The sequence below is a fragment of the Myotis davidii genome, unplaced genomic scaffold (assembly GCF_000327345.1).
Source record: "Myotis davidii unplaced genomic scaffold, ASM32734v1 scaffold497, whole genome shotgun sequence".
NCBI classification, from domain to species: domain Eukaryota; kingdom Metazoa; phylum Chordata; class Mammalia; order Chiroptera; family Vespertilionidae; genus Myotis; species Myotis davidii.
The window spans coordinates 1241980-1252982 of NW_006288434.1; positions in this window are offsets into that span (position 1 = coordinate 1241980).

The window sequence follows — 11003 nt, forward strand, 5'->3', positions numbered from 1 at the left end:
TCTCAGCTAAGGATGAGCCAAACAAACAAAAGTTCTGCTATTTCAGTCAATGACCTGAATGGCACTAAACAGCCAGCAAGCCACTTCCTGTGGTAAATTCCACGGAGTGTCCACACGTTTCTGCATCCCTGCACATCCACAGATTTGCTGCTGGCGTCTAGACAGCTGCCTCTGCAGCAAGCTGTGTTCCTGAGACTCCAGGGCACAAAGGCACAAGGGAGACAAGACCACAGGCAAAGGTATAGAATCTTAGATTCCAACAACTGAGCCGCCTAACCATTCCTCCCCAAGGCACAGGCCATCAAATTCAACTTTGTGCCATCTGCAAATCTAGCGAACATAAATTTTCACTGCAGTTAAACTAAAAAAAGTTAGCCTTGACCTGCGTTGCCCAGTGTTTAGAGCATCAGCCTAAGAACCGAAGGGTCTCAGATTCAATTCCTGTCAAGGGCATGTACCTGGTTTGCAGGTTCCCTGCCCGGGTTGGGGTGTGAGTGGGAAGCAACCAAATGATGCGGCTCTCTCACATAGATGTTTCTCTCTCTCTCCTCTCTCCCCCTTCTCCCTCCCTTCTACTCTCTTCAAAATCAATGGGAAAAATATCCTCCAGTAAGGATCAACAACAACAACAACAAAAATACAGTCCATCAATCAAGGCTGCTGATTTAATCAAGTTATCAACAACTCTTTGTATAGGATAAATCCATCCAAGTCACATTTTCTACCTTATTCAAAAAATTCCATAAAATTTTTTTCGATTTCTTTTGAAATTAAAGATGCCAATTACTATCCCATTTCTCTCTATCCCTTCAATGGCCTTATTTTAGAAGGAAATTAATTAGATAGTATCAGTGAGTCAATATTTGTTCCCAGGGTCACTACTTTTTAAACACGTGTTAATAAACTATGTGTGTGATCATTTATTCCAAAAACATTGTCAAGGTTTCATAGTATTTTACTGAATAATACAATTTTAGAAATTCCATTCCCCCCCCCCACACACACACACCTTTTAAAAGTAAGTCATGTACCCACTTGCGGTGCTTTGATACGTCTCAGTCACCATGATTTTTAAAATAGCAGGAGTAACACTATGGTATTCTCTGCATGATCTCCCAGCACCTTACAATGTAATTCATCTGAGCCTTTACTCACCTAAAGCTAATAGATGTTTCTTTACAATTTATTTGTTCTTCTAACCTGAACCTCTGTATCTTCCTTAATGATCTTTGTTCTAACCTGTCCAGCTTACAGTTAATCTTCCTTGCTGGTAAACATATAATCAAAATAGTGTCCAAGCACTGTATCTATTACCTTGGGTATATGTCTATTATAGCACAAACATACAGATCCACTTAGTTGTTTCTCACTCTCCTTGCTATCCAGAAAGCTACAAGCCCCTTAGAATATTCAACTGTTATGGAAGCTTTCATTTTACGCTGGACTTTGGCCTTCCTGACATCATTCTACAGATCCACTTCCCTCTCCCGTGTGCATCTGGGCCAGTGCCTCCCTTCATCCATTTCTGTAGACGCCCTTCCAGTAGGAGACTTTATCAGAAGACTTCTTTTTGGCTGCGTTGCTAACTTTAGATACCACATTTCTGCTTCATTATGCTCATTTGTGATTAAATTGTTGGAAATTCTACTCTGAAAGATTCCCTCTTGAGCTACATGAACTTTTGACTTAACTGACTATGGAATGAGGCTTGCCCTTCTTATAAACTCTTAAGCAATGTATTTTCCAAAGCCTGAGATATAGTAGCGAGTGTCTCCTATGATTTTTTTTTTTTTACGCAAGTACTCACATGATTTGACTACTTCCTACAAAGAAAGGTTCCTATCACGTCTCTATCACAAAACAGTTCTTTCATACTTTGGTACAGAATATTGTTTTCTTTCCTTGCTTCTTCATCTTTCTGAGTTGTCAGCAAGTCTAGAATTTATCAGATGCCCTGCCTTTTGTCGAAGAAGACTTCAGCAGACATTCCGACGGGTGTATTTTTCCTTCTCTTCAAGGCCAGTGTTGTAATCTGTACTCGGAAACCTTTATCCATATCCTCTGTCTGGTCTGCTGGCCTGCAGAATACTTCAAGAATAATATCACTTCTAATTCTCTTTTATCTTATCCTCCCTGAGAGGAAAATTTGCAATGTCATTCTTTGTGCAGAAGGGAAAAGAAATTTTAAGTCACAACTGTCACCTGGGTTTCCATGTGGGACTGAAAGTCTGAATGCTCCAAAGAGAGGGAATTCAAAGGCCAGGAAAAAATATATTTTCCGACAAAGCTCGCAAAATGGCCACTTGTCATTTTCTCTTGAATATTCCCCATACCTAAGGACATTGCCAGGTTGTACTAAAACACACGCTTATCTATGGAAAGCAGAATTATTTGGATTGTTATGTGTAAGAAAACAAAGTAATTGAGAACAAGAGCTTTGAATACGGTGCCGACTTGATATTGAGTCTATTCATGATGGGCCATTGATAACCTCTCAAAGTCTCAGATGTTCACATTCATAAAACGGGCCTATCTCAGAGGATTGCTGTGGAATTCTTTTTGAAAAGCTGGCCATGGTACCTGGATTTCAATCGATTTATTTATTTAATAAAAAAACAATTGCTTGGTATGGGCCAAGATATAGTGTAGGTACTGTCATTTACAATAATGAACAAGTCTAACCAAATTCCTGGCCTCATCAGGGGAAAGTCAGGTGCAAACTATAAAGTGATCCATACATAAAACATATATAAATTATTAAGGGGCGGTAAATGCCATTGAAGTAAATAAAAATACATAAAACAGCAGCCAGAAATTGACCATGTGTGGGAGGGTGTGGGGGGAAGCTACTTTAAGCTAGAATGGTCAGGGAAGGCCTGTCTCTAGAGGTGACCTTTCACTTGAGCCAGAATGGTGAGATAGCACCAGCAATGCAAAAATCTGGGAGGGCAATGTTCTAGAGAGAGGAATGAGCAAGCGCGGCTATCAATCCATAAACGGTTTCTCAATACAATTGTTTCCCTTAAATAGATTTCGGACAAGTGTTTGATCCAATTTTATATTACCTGTTTGGGCATTATCAATTTTTATTTTAAAGCGAACAGATTTCTTTTGATCGTTCTCTGTAAGGCCGTTCAATCAATCGTTAATATTTTAAGCTTTTGCAATGTGCAAGTGGATGTTTTACACATCCGTGTTTTATCACTGGGAGACGGTGGCTGAATGCCATGTAGATGAATTTGACTCTGGAAAGTGTGTCCCTTCAATTATCTGTTAAATGCCTCTTCTTATACCCAACCTGCTGACAAACATGGGAAAGCAGACAAATGAGATGAGTTGCAGCGAGGACACCGGAAGCCAAAAGAGCAGAGTACCTAATTGGAAGAGCACAGGAGAATGTTTAAAATAAGTTTCAGAATGGCGATAAGGAGGGAGATGATGTTATCTCTTGGATAGAAGAAGCTATTAAAATGCACCAGGGTGTTTTCAATCACTTAATCAGAAAGCCCTTTTCCTGAGAACTGTCTCTTGTCCCTGTGCCATGAACAAACATAAATATTTTGGATTTCCTGCATCCTTCACCCTGATAATGGGCTCTTAACTAGAAGTTCTTCCCACCTCAAAGGAAAAGCTAAAAACAATGATAAAGCCTGAGAGATATGATGTCTTTTCCAGTTGAATTACTGAATCTCACAAATGGTGTTTAGCTCCTTCTCTAGCTCTTGCTTTTTTTTTCTAGGACATTTTATATGATTTTTATACAAAATATAGGAAGCATCCTGGATTCAGAGCATAACAGTGTAAACATGTACACAAGAGGGGAACTTAAGTAAAACAAATAAGCTTTTGGGGCAGTTTCATGGGAATTTCTTTTAAGATGCCACAATTGTAACCTATCATGTGCACATAAATTTTCATCTCACATTTTATGTTTGAAAATTTCTTAAAGAAATAATTTTATAAGATAATGTTGTGAAATGTTTATTTAAGGCTTAAATAATATTTTAAATTCTTAACATCAATATGAGTAGCTGTGCCTACACGTTTAACAAAATAATTTCTGTTAAAATCAAAACATTTTTAAAACCCTCTGCTAACAGACCTATTTAGGGTAAAACATTTAAACGATGATATTTTAAAAGTTATAATTAAAACACATAATTTGGCAGAAAATTCTCTTACTATTATGGGAATAAAGTTTCATGCAGTGTTCACATTCTCCTAAGATTTTAAATCATATTTTCTGGATCCAAATACAGAAGTGTCAATCATCTGAATAATAATAAACCAGAAGTTCTCTTTTGTGTTAAACAAATAAACCAAAACGAAATCCTACTTGCGCAAAAGGTGAAATTAAGTTTATGTGGCCATATTCATGAAAAAAAAATCACTATGAAGTACAATTAAATACATTTTTGCTACTATTATAAGTGGCAGATTTCTCCATTAGAGCTATATTTTAATTTATAATTGGAAATGGAAATCCTAGTACTTAAATTGACCCCATCCAGAGTTTTGCTTTGAAGTTTAACCTCGGAATTTGTGCCATCATATCAAGCCGATGAGAACAATTTCAGGGGAAATTGTGGAATAAAAGCCCTCCTCCTGTCGAACCCTGCGTGCACAGCCCGGATTCTTGTATACCAGCTCAGTTAGGCTGTACAGTATGGGTCTAAGACCCCTCTCTATTTGAGCCTCGCGTTACCAAAGCACTGAAATACAAATCTGCTTTAATTAAACGGCCAAGACCAACAACAGGAAGGGTCTAATCAATAGGAGCAACATTCCCTGCGTCTCTTTCTAAAACCAAATAGACTGCTGGAAGTGCTTGGTGTGCAGGCGTAGCAAGCAGTGAGCGCCGGGTGCCGTGTCAGATGATAATTCAAGGGTTAAAAGGGACAGAATTATCATTCACGTAGGAGAGACGCTGCGATCGGCTCGCTTATTGACCTCCCGTGTGCTCACGGGGAAGATGCACTGTTACTTATAATAAGATGAGAAATGGATTTCTCTGGATAAACCGTTGCAGGAATCTGATGGTCTCATTAGCGAGGTGTCTTCGTGGCCAGCCGCGCCGCCTCCCCTCGCTCAGAGAGCCACTGCTAATCAGATGTGCTCCGGGGACCGGCCACAGGATTTGGCACTAAATTTCGAGATAATGACGGTCGAGTGGGCTTTGATTTATATTCTATGCCTTATTTTTATTCTCTTTATTGATTCCTATGAAATAAAGATGGCCGTGCCTGTTCCGGAGTCTGAAATCATTGGAATCGGTGTTATTTACATACGATTTCATGTCTGCAGAAGTTGGGGGGGATGGTGGGGTAGAAAGGGGGTGGCAGGCAAGGGGGGCTGTGGGGAGGCGGGGTGGAGAGGCCTTTAAACAGCTGCTTTTGGAAGCAAGGTTCCGGCAATAAGCCGCCTCCAGTGTTTGTGTAAAAATAAAGAAATAAATAAATGCCCTGTCGGGTGAATCACATCAAAATCTCAAGACAATTCCAAGATGAACCCACTCGGAGAGTTAAATGACCTCTTCATCTGGGTGATAAAGTTCCAGCCAAAATATTCTCTGGGCCCCCAGACGTGATTCATTAGAAATATGTGCATGGTTGGGGCGCTCCTCTCTCTATCTGGCAGAGTCCGGTCTGCACACTGATAAGAAGCAAATGCAAATGTCCTGATAAGAACTGAATGCAAATATTTATGATATGATATTCCCTGGGAATTATGTGCAGATAAAACAAAGTGTATTATTTTCCTGCTTCTCTTTCAGGTTTGCCAAAATGCCCTTTTTCGCTTTTGGAATTTGCATTTCTTCAAAATTGATTCGGCTTGCGTATTATGTTAAGCTATTTGTTTGCTAAGGATGGTAATTAGTTACTGTAATTACAGCAATGACAGTTGCTAAATTGTTTTTAAAGCATTACAGTGGGCCTGTGCCAGAAGATTGCAGTATTTTTTTGGATTTAAGCAGAGGCTGGAAAAACTCCCACTCTAGGGCCAGCATGGGATTTTCAACTACAAAGCTGCTTTTTCTGATTGAAAAAAAAATTTTTTTTAAAGTCATTAATTTGCATTGATTGTGTTAAACCATCTAACTTTACATTGAGGGGTATTCACAGATCACAGAAATATTAGTGATAGTGGACTTTGGCGTAAAGGAGACACGGGGACACCATCGTAAATAAAAGTGAAAGCTGATAGCAGGGGAGAAATGGTATAACTATTACTTGGAGCCTGTTAATTAAACTTTTTAGCCTGTTTTTAGATAAATTAAAAACAATTAAAAATGTTTCTCTGAAAGTCGTTCCCCAACTTTTCTGAGCCTGCCTGGTTTAAAATGAGTAATGTGGGGGGAAACCATAGTTTGGCTCTCCTCTGTTTTTGACATGTGGAAAGGAACAAATAAAGGAGAAAGGTTATTTACCCAAATACTTTCTTACAGATTTCGCTGAGAAGAAAATAATTGAGGAGGAGGGACTTGAGCTGTTGTGCATGTCCAAGATGGTTTGCGTGATTTATGTTTTATATCAACTGTGACTCAGAGGTGAAAGGCAGAGAATGTGGTTCTCTGAGCCCTCTCTTGTCCCAAGAATGTCTTCTAATGTTACCTTCTGAAGTCTAGAAAATTCGGGTGAGCTCAAACTTTGTTGCCAGCTGCTTGAAGCCAAGGTAATCCAAAATTTGAATATATATTTTAAAGACTGCAGGGTCTTAGACTTATATTTTCACACTCACAAATGCTTCATAAATAATGAATACTACCATATTTAAATATTGAGCTTCTTCTGATAGAGGAGGGTTAGCTATCTATAATAATAAAAGCATAATATGCTAATTAGACTGGACAGCCAAACGACCTTCCAGACATCCTTCTGGATGAAGCCTTGGCAGCGGGAGCTGAGGCAAAGGTGGTTAGGGGCAATCAGGCAGGCAGGTGAGTGGTTAGGGGCGATCAGGCAGGCAGGTCAGCAGTTAGGAGACAGACATCCCCTGAGGGGTCCTAGAGTGCGAGAGGGTGCTGGCCTGGGCTGAGGGACCCCCTCCCTATCCCCCCCCCCGTGCATGAATTTTGTGCACCGGGCCTCTAGTAATAATAATAATAACAGCAGCTAACGTATCTTGAGATCTTTCCACATTCTAGGCACAGTGCCAATCACTCTACATGCACTCTTCCAACAACTAATGGAGCATTATTATTATTATTATCTCCGTTTTACAGAAAGAGTTACTGAAGCTCAGAGATGTTAGAACTGACTGAGGTCACACTTCTGGTAAAAAACTGAACACAGGATTCAAACCCAGGCAACCTGACTCCACAGTCTGTGCTCTTAACTTGAGAGAATGTGAGTTTGTATTTGAAGTGAGCAAATCAATAATAGCCTTAAAACCTTGATGTCTTCCTTTAATTTAAAGCTAAACTGAAAGCTAAACTACCTAGTTAAGATGTCAGAAATTGAATTTTTATCCCAAAGCTTGTTCTCTTGATATTTTATTTAATTTACTTGTTGCAGATATAAATATAATTTCCTTGATTATTCCTCCAATTGCACTAGTCCTTGATGAGAATTTTTACTTTTTACACACACACACACGCACAAACGCACACACACACACTCTAGGAATTGACTGCTTGTTCGAAAAAGACTCAACAAATGTAGTTTGCATATTTATCATTATTTGAGAACTATAAATCCCAGTTTAATATGGTTTTGAGATTTGTAGGAATATAGATGGCGTTGGTAAATGGGCATTTTATGACATTTTGAAATTGTTTTGAAAATTATCTTATGCTGTGCATATTTACATATTACCCCCATACTATGCTATACAGTTACCTCAGGCATAAGCCCAAGTACCTATCCCCAGTGTGAGAGGCAAGAATCTCACACGTGCACACACATGGAGGCATAGGCCACTGCAGCTTATACAAGCAGTATCACCAATCAGTGTATTCAGCAATCCTCTTTATGAAGTCACTCCTGATACACTCTCGCCTCCTCCAAGATGGGCATGATCTCTTCAGCCCAGATGATGCCGCACTTTCCCCCTTTATTGCATTTATCACAAGGCTGACGGCGCCTTGTATAAACCTGGCTCGCCGTGTACATATCTGTCTCTCCCATTAGACCAGAAGCTCTTGGAAGTCTAGGTCTTTTGCATGTCCTTTATCTAGCACAAGCTTGGAACATAGTAAATGACAAATAAAGGCTCACTGAGTGAATAAGCCTTACTGAACTCACATAAAATTAAAGCGACATACAGCAACAAGCCTTTATCTCTCGTGCATGAGTCGACAGGAAGCTAGGACACCTCTGCTTCAGGCTGTGAATCAATTCGGTCTCTAGCACTTGCCTCCATTTGGGTCCACTCTAGAGGGCCACAGCTGCCTGGGGCATGTTTTTCAAGTGAAAACTCATGATGTCTTTTAAGGCCTACCCTTATAACTTCCATATTTCACTTTTATCCACATATAATTGTCCAAAGCAAGTCAAGAGCCAAAACTAATATCAATGTGGGGGCGACATGTACTCTTCCCGTGGAGGTGTGGAGGGTAGATAGTGGAGCAGGAGTAATTGTTTGCTGAATGATATAATCTCCACAACCAACAAACATTCCTATAATAAGAGGTAAAGCAGATTACCCTTTCTTTAATGTAAAGCACCTACAACATTTAAATAAGAAATAAGAAAGATGGGTAATTGCCTCATTATCAAGACCCTGGAAAACATTTCATGACTCCCCTGGATAATTTCTTTCAATAAACTTAACTGGCAAAATGTTCTTTGTGGGTTCAGCATTAACATCGGCAGCTTCATCTTGGAGTTTTTCTCACTGTTTTCCTTTGACTGTCTGGAGAAGGGTTCCACCCCCTTCTCCCATACTTGAAGACCATTAGTCAAGTGTTCCTATGTTATTTCCTCGGGGCTGATGTTTCTTTCATCTCGCCCTTTGTATTTCACAATATTTCACTTGTCAAACCATACCCTACCTTTGCAGCTCTTCTTTCGGACTCTCCCCAACCCATGTAGTGCCAAGAGCTATATAGAAATCTCTTCTTACCATCGATCCATCAAAACTGGCAAGGGAATCTTAAGTCCTTAGAAGAAAAATATTGGCAAATGCCCAGCTGAAGAGAAACATATGGGTCCACAGCCCCACTCCCACATTTTCCTAACCCCCATTCCAATCTGCAAACACATCAGAGTCAATTTGACTGAACTGGGTTGGATCAAAGAAGAGTTCCAAGGCGTGTCAAGTCAGGCCTCAAATATCAGTTCAGCACAGTTTGGTTACAGAAAGGAAAACATCCCTCCCGGGGTGAGACATCTTTCTTGTCCAGACGTTCAAAGGGTGTTATCCATTACTGAGTTTATGGTACCCACACTGGGAGCACAGTTCATTACTTCAGAATTCTTGCCCAGTTTACAAGGAAGGTCTCCTGTTAGCTGCCTCGTGTTGGCCACGGCAGATTCGGTCTTAGTATAAAATAGAACATTACTCTCTCTAGCTACACTTGGTCATATGGTGACTGTCAACATTTAACCTGGAGCCTGAAGTTTTTAATAAAATTTTCATTTAAGTTTTCAAATTAGGAAGATAATTTATTTTGTATTCTAGAAAGTAAGAGTTAATCACACCTTCTTCATTTAATTCACTTGCTTTACCAAATTCCACTAATAGAGAAAGTTGATATATTAGTATCAACATCAGGGAGGAAAAAATCATACTTTGGAACACAGTTTAGTAAAATCCATATTGAGAAGAAGTGAAATGAAAGACCGTCCTAAGCTCTGACTTATATCAGGAATTTACATACTCAAGTTCCAGATCACAAAATGGGGATAACATGGTCTATTATAGTTCCAGAGAAACAGAACCAATAGGACCTGTAAATACATATATATATATATGGAGAGAGAGAGAGAGGGAGAGAGAGAGAGAGAGAGAGAGAGAGAGAGAGAGAGAGAGAGAGAGAGAGAGAGAGAGAGAGATTTGTTTTAAGGAACTGGCTCATGCAGTTGTGAGGGCTGGCAAGCCTGAAGTCTGCAGGGCAGGGTGACAGGCTGGAGACCAGGGAAGAGTTGCTATTGCAGCTCAGCTGGAAGGTAGTCTATGGGTAGAATTCCCCCTTACTCTGGGGACCTCATCTTTTTTCCAAGGTTGAGGCCTGCTCACATTATTTAGAGTAAACTGCTTTACTCAAAGCCTACTGATTTTAATGTTAATTTCTTCTTAAAAAATACTTTTACAGCTGCACCTAGACTACTTTTCCACCACATAGTTGGGTAGCATGGTCTAGCCAAGCTGACACCTAAAATTCACCATCACACATTGCATACAATTCTCTTTGTTCTATCACTTACTCAAACAATAAGCACAACTGAACAGCTACTACATACATGCAGTCCCCAGGATTCCTGGGAAGCTTGGGAAATCAATCATTCTGAATTATTATTCAAATGTATTGATTCTCAGAAACATCAGAAAACAAGTAGACTTGGGATATCATACCTAAATTGGATCTCTCCTAAAACCTAAAAAGAGATTAGCACAAACATGAACAACTTAGTCAAGCATGCTAAAAGAGTCTTACCAAAGCCTACCTAAGTAGGATGTATCCATTTTATAAGCAAGATTACATGTATTCAGTAGGGTAGAAGCAGGAGAGATTTAATTAGCTAGTGAAATACAAACCAGCAGCTGTGGGCTGGTGAATGCGTAGGCCACACATTCCTATAAGGCTCCTTAAGCTAAATGACCATAGATCCTTATTAACCAAAGCATGAATTAGTCAGTCTGTTGCCTAATGATTATGGCCTTTCTGTGTATCACTTTGAGTCTGAGAACCTCAGCCCAAGGGCTGCATAGGGAAGGGTAACCTATCCTGATACAAAGCTCATCTTGACATTCGTGCAAAAGAGGAAGTCAAACATTAGGTAGCATCCTAACTCAGTAAGACCTTATTTGACTTTCCCACACAAGGTCAAATGCAAGTCCAT